Below are 6,819 nucleotides of genomic sequence, written 5' to 3'. Positions count from 1 at the left end.
CAAGGTTTCTTACCGGAAAACTCAATATCTTCTCAGAACCATGCCGGCAGTGACTAAATCCCCGGCAACAACCATGCTGTTCAGGTATCTTCGAGGCCGCATGAATGGAGCTTTCGTATCGGGAAAACAAGCCTTGTGCCATCAGTTTCCAATTTCTACGTTGACACGCAGCATACACGGAGGACCAGAGCTTCCTGGCTCTATGCAGTGTTCTATTACTGAAACGGGTGTGGAAGTAAGGTTCCTGGGAGTCTTGGAAATCTTACTACCGTTAAACTAAATCAGGACAGCCTTGAAGGCCTCAGGTAGCTGCTGCATGCCTCCCGTTTTGTAAGGATATTCAGAACCTTACATCGAGGCTAGTGCTGCCCTTGACTTTCACTCTAGTTATAGAGCAGAGCAGGGTGAGCTTCCAACTAGGAACTGGAAGCACAAGGTTTCTTTCGGCCAAACTCATTTTCTTCGCAGAAGCAGGCAGGCAGTGACTAAATCCCCGGCAACAACAATGCTTTTCAGGTATATTCGAGGCCGCATGAACGGCGCTTTCCTAATGGGAAAACAAGCTTTGGGGCATCATTCTCCAGTTTCTAGGTTGACATGCAGCATACACGGAGGACCAGAGCTTCCTGGCGCTATGCAGTGTTTTGTTACTGAAACGGGTGTTGAAGTAAGGTTCCTAGGAGTCTTGGAAATCTTACTACCGTCAAAGTAAAGCAGGACAGCCTTGAAGGCCTCAGGTAGCTGCTGCATGCCTCCCGTTTTGTGAGGATATTCAGGGCCTTACATCCAGGCTAGTCCTGCCCTTGACTTTCACTCTAGTTATAGAGCAGAGCAGGGTGAGCTTCCAACTAGGAACTGGAAGCCCAAGGTTTCTTTCGGGAAAACGCATTTTCTTCGCAGAAGCAGGCAGGCAGTGACTAAATCCCCGGCAACAACAATGCTTTTCAGGTATCTTCGAGGCCGCATGAATGGAGCTTTCCTATTGGGAAAACAAGCCTTGTGCCATCAGTCTCCAGTTTGTAAGTTGATACGCAGCATACACGCAGGACCCAAGCTTCCTGGATTTAGGCAGTTTTCTGATACCCATACGGGTGCTTAAGCAACGTCCCTAAGAGTCTTGAAAAGCTTACTACCGTGAAACTAAAGCAGAAAATTGAAGAATGCCTCATGGAGCTACTCCACGCCTCCCGTTTGGCAAGGCAAATCAGGGCCTTCCTTCGAGGCTAGGGCTCACGTTGAATTTCACATTAGATATAGAGCAGAGCAGGGTGAGCTTCCAACTAGGAACTGGAAACACAAGGTTTCTTACCGGAATACTCAATATCTTCTCAGAACCATGCCGGTAGTGACTAAATCCCTGGCAACAACAATTCTTTTCAGGTATCTTTGAGGCCGCATGAAGGGAGCTTTCCAATTGGGAAAACAAGCCTTGTGCCATCAGTTTCCAATTTCTATGTTGACACGCAGCATACACGGAGGACCAGAACTTCCTGGCTTTATGCAGAGTTCTTTTATCGAACGGGTGCTGTGGCAGGTCCCTAAGAGTCTTGAAAAACTTACTACTGTGAAACTAAAGCAGAACAGTGTAGAAGGCCTCATGGAGTTGTTCCACACCTCCCGTTTGGCAAGGTAAATCAGGGCCTTCCTTCGAGGCTAGGTCTCACTTTGACGTTCACTTTAGTTATAGAGCAGAGCAGGGTGAGCTTCCAACTAGGAACTGGAAGCCCAAGGTTTCTTTCGGGAAAACTCATTTTCTTCGCAGAAGGAGGCAGGCAGTGACTAAATCCCCGGCAACAACCATGCTGTTCAGGTATCTTCGAGGCCGCATGAATGGAGCTTTCCTATTGGGAAAACAAGCCTTGTGCCATCAGTCTCCAGTTTGTAAGTTGATACGCAGCATACACGCAGGACCCAAGCTTCCTGGATTTAGGCAGTTTTCTGATACCCATACGGGTGCTTAAGCAACGTCCCTAAGAGTCTTGAAAAGCTTACTACCGTGAAACTGAAGCAGAAAATTGAAGAATGCCTCATGGAGCTACTCCACGCCTCCCGTTTGGCAAGGCAAATCAGGGCCTTCCTTCGAGGCTAGGGCTCACGTTGAATTTCACATTAGATATAGAGCAGAGCAGGGTGAGCATCCAACTAGGAACTGGAAGCACAAGGTTTCTTACCGGAAAACTCAATATCTTCTCAGAACCATGCCGGCAGTGGCTAAACCCCTGGCAAAACAATGCTTTTCAGGTATATTCGACGCCGCATGAACGGAGCTTTCATAATGGGCAAACAAGCCTTGTGCCATCAGTCTCCAGTTTGTATGTTGATACGCAGCATACAAGCAGGACCCAAGCTTCCTGGCTCTAGGCAGTTTTCGGAATCCCAAACGGTTGCTTAAGCAAGGTCTCTAGGCGTCTTGAAAAGCTTAGTACCGTTAAACTAAAGCAGAACAGCGTTGAAGGCCTCATGGAACTGCTGCCTGCCTCACGTTTTGTAAGGATATTCAGGCCCTAACCTCGAGGCTAGTGCTCCCCTTGACTTTCATTTAGTTACAGAGCAGAGCAGGGTGAGCTTCCAACTAGGAACTGGAAGCCCAAGGTTTCTTTCGGGAAAACTCATTTTCTTCGCAGAATGAGGCAGGCAGTGACTAAATCCCCGGCAACAACCATGCTGTTCAGGTATCTTCGAGGCCGCATGAATGGAGCTTTCGTATTGGGAAAACAAGCCTTGTGCCATCAGTTTCCAATTTCTATGTTGACACGCAGCATACACGGAGGACCACAGCTTCCTGGCTCTATGCAGTGTTCTGTTACTGAAACGGGTGTTGAAGTAAGGTTCCTGGGAGTCTTGGAAATCTTACTACCGTTAAACTAAATCAGGACAGCCTTGAAGGCCTCAGGTAGCTGCTGCATGCCTCCCGTTTTGTAAGGATATTCAGAACCTTACATCGAGGCTAGTGCTGCCCTTGACTTTCACTCTAGTTATAGAGCAGAGCAGGGTGAGCTTCCAACTAGGAACTGGAAGCACAAGGTTTCTTTCGGCCAAACTCATTTTCTTCGCAGAAGCAGGCAGGCAGTGACTAAATCCCCGGCAACAACAATGCTTTTCAGGTATATTCGAGGCCGCATGAACGGCGCTTTCCTAATGGGAAAACAAGCTTTGGGGCATCATTCTCCAGTTTCTAGGTTGACATGCAGCATACACGGAGGACCAGAGCTTCCTGGCGCTATGCAGTGTTTTGTTACTGAAACGGGTGTTGAAGTAAGGTTCCTAGGAGTCTTGGAAATCTTACTACCGTCAAAGTAAAGCAGGACAGCCTTGAAGGCCTCAGGTAGCTGCTGCATGCCTCCCGTTTTGTGAGGATATTCAGGGCCTTACATCCAGGCTAGTCCTGCCCTTGACTTTCACTCTAGTTATAGAGCAGAGCAGGGTGAGCTTCCAACTAGGAAATGGAAGCCCAAGGTTTCTTTCGGGAAAAAGCATTTTCTTCTCAGAAGCAGGCAGGCAGTGACTAAATCCCCGGCAACAACAATGCTTTTCAGGTATCTTCGAGGCCGAATGAATGGAGCTTTCCTATTGGGAAAACAAGCCTTGTGCCATCAGTCTCCAGTTTGTAAGTTGATACGCAGCATACACGCAGGACCCAAGCTTCCTGGATTTAGGCAGTTTTCTGATACCCATACGGGTGCTTAAGCAACGTCCCTAAGAGTCTTGAAAAGCTTACTACCGTGAAACTAAAGCAGAAAATTGAAGAATGCCTCATGGAGCTACTCCACGCCTCCCGTTTGGCAAGGCAAATCAGGGCCTTCCTTCGAGGCTAGGGCTCACGTTGAATTTCACATTAGATATAGAGCAGAGCAGGGTGAGCTTCCAACTAGGAACTGGAAACACAAGGTTTCTTACCGGAATACTCAATATCTTCTCAGAACCATGCCGGTAGTGACTAAATCCCTGGCAACAACAATTCTTTTCAGGTATCTTTGAGGCCGCATGAACGGAGCTTTCCTATTGGGAAAACAAGCCTTGTGCCATCAGTTTCCAATTTCTATGTTGACACGCAGCATACACGGAGGACCAGAACTTCCTGGCTTTATGCAGAGTTCTTTTATCGAACGGGTGCTGTGGCAGGTCCCTAAGAGTCTTGAAAACCTTACTACTGTGAAACTAAAGCAGAACAGTGTAGAAGGCCTCATGGAGTTGTTCCACACCTCCCGTTTGGCAAGGTAAATCAGGGCCTTCCTTCGAGGCTAGGTCTCACTTTGACGTTCACTTTAGTTATAGAGCAGAGCAGGGTGAGCTTCCAACTAGGAACTGGAAGCCCAAGGTTTCTTTCGGGAAAACTCATTTTCTTCGCAGAAGGAGGCAGGCAGTGACTAAATCCCCGGCAACAACCATGCTGTTCAGGTATCTTCGAGGCCGCATGAATGGAGCTTTCCTATTGGGAAAACAAGCCTTGTGCCATCAGTCTCCAGTTTGTAAGTTGATACGCAGCATACACGCAGGACCCAAGCTTCCTGGATTTAGGCAGTTTTCTGATACCCATACGGGTGCTTAAGCAACGTCCCTAAGAGTCTTGAAAAGCTTACTACCGTGAAACTAAAGCAGAAAATTGAAGAATGCCTCATGGAGCTACTCCACGCCTCCCGTTTGGCAAGGCAAATCAGGGCCTTCCTTCGAGGCTAGGGCTCACGTTGAATTTCACATTAGATATAGAGCAGAGCAGGGTGAGCATCCAACTAGGAACTGGAAGCACAAGGTTTCTTACCGGAAAACTCAATATCTTCTCAGAACCATGCCGGCAGTGGCTAAACCCCTGGCAAAACAATGCTCTTCAGGTATATTCGACGCCGCATGAACGGAGCTTTCATAATGGGCAAACAAGCCTTGTGCCATCAGTCTCCAGTTTGTATGTTGATACGCAGCATACAAGCAGGACCCAAGCTTCCTGGCTCTAGGCAGTTTTCGGGATCCCAAACGGTTGCTTAAGCAAGGTCTCTAGGCGTCTTGAAAAGCTTACTACCGTTAAACTAAAGCAGAACAGCGTTGAAGGCCTCATGGAGCTGCTGCCTGCCTCACGTTTTGTAAGGATATTCAGGCCCTAACCTCGAGGCTAGTGCTCCCCTTGACTTTCATTTAGTTACAGAGCAGAGCAGGGTGAGCTTCCAACTAGGAACTGGAAGCCCAAGGTTTCTTTCGGGAAAACTCATTTTCTTCGCAGAATGAGGCAGGCAGTGACTAAATCCCCGGCAACAACCATGCTGTTCAGGTATCTTCGAGGCCGCATGAATGGAGCTTTCGTATTGGGAAAACAAGCCTTGTGCCATCAGTTTCCAATTTCTATGTTGACACGCAGCATACACGGAGGACCACAGCTTCCTGGCTCTATGCAGTGTTCTGTTACTGAAACGGGTGTTGAAGTAAGGTTCCTGGGAGTCTTGGAAATCTTACTACCGTTAAACTAAATCAGGACAACCTTGAAGGCCTCAGGTAGCTGCTGCATGCCTCCCGTTTTGTAAGGATATTCAGAACCTTACATCGAGGCTAGTGCTGCCCTTGACTTTCACTCTAGTTATAGAGCAGAGCAGGGTGAGCTTCCAACTAGGAACTGGAAGCACAAGGTTTCTTTCGGCCAAACTCATTTTCTTCGCAGAAGCAGGCAGGCAGTGACTAAATCCCCGGCAACAACAATGCTTTTCAGGTATATTCGAGGCCGCATGAACGGCGCTTTCCTAATGGGAAAACATGCTTTGGGGCATCATTCTCCAGTTTCTAGGTTGACATGCAGCATACACGGAGGACCAGAGCTTCCTGGCGCTATGCAGTGTTTTGTTACTGAAACGGGTGTTGAAGTAAGGTTCCTAGGAGTCTTGGAAATCTTACTACCGTTAAAGTAAAGCAGGACAGCCTTGAAGGCCTCAGGTAGCTGCTGCATGCCTCCCGTTTTGTGAGGATATTCAGGGCCTTACATCCAGGCTAGTCCTGCCCTTGACTTTCACTCTAGTTATAGAGCAGAGCAGGGTGAGCTTCCAACTAGGAAATGGAAGCCCAAGGTTTCTTTCGGGAAAACGCATTTTCTTCGCAGAAGCAGGCAGGCAGTGACTAAATCCCCGGCAACAACAATGCTTTTCAGGTATCTTCGAGGCCGAATGAATGGAGCTTTCCTATTGGGAAAACAAGCCTTGTGCCATCAGTCTCCAGTTTGTAAGTTGATACGCAGCATACACGCAGGACCCAAGCTTCCTGGATTTAGGCAGTTTTCTGATACCCATACGGGTGCTTAAGCAACGTCCCTAAGAGTCTTGAAAAGCTTACTACCGTGAAACTAAAGCAGAAAATTGAAGAATGCCTCATGGAGCTACTCCACGCCTCCCGTTTGGCAAGGCAAATCAGGGCCTTCCTTCGAGGCTAGGGCTCACGTTGAATTTCACATTAGATATAGAGCAGAGCAGGGTGAGCTTCCAACTAGGAACTGGAAACACAAGGTTTCTTACCGGAATACTCAATATCTTCTCAGAACCATGCCGGTAGTGACTAAATCCCTGGCAACAACAATTCTTTTCAGGTATCTTTGAGGCCGCATGAACGGAGCTTTCCTATTGGGAAAACAAGCCTTGTGCCATCAGTTTCCAATTTCTATGTTGACACGCAGCATACACGGAGGACCAGAACTTCCTGGCTTTATGCAGAGTTCTTTTATCGAACGGGTGCTGTGGCAGGTCCCTAAGAGTCTTGAAAACCTTACTACTGTGAAAGTAAAGCAGAACAGTGTAGAAGGCCTCATGGAGTTGTTCCACACCTCCCGTTTGGCAAGGTAAATCAGGGCCT

The sequence above is a fragment of the Balaenoptera acutorostrata genome, chromosome 18 (assembly GCF_949987535.1).
Source record: "Balaenoptera acutorostrata chromosome 18, mBalAcu1.1, whole genome shotgun sequence".
Lineage (NCBI taxonomy): Eukaryota > Metazoa > Chordata > Mammalia > Artiodactyla > Balaenopteridae > Balaenoptera > Balaenoptera acutorostrata.
This window is presented reverse-complemented; position numbering follows the sequence as displayed.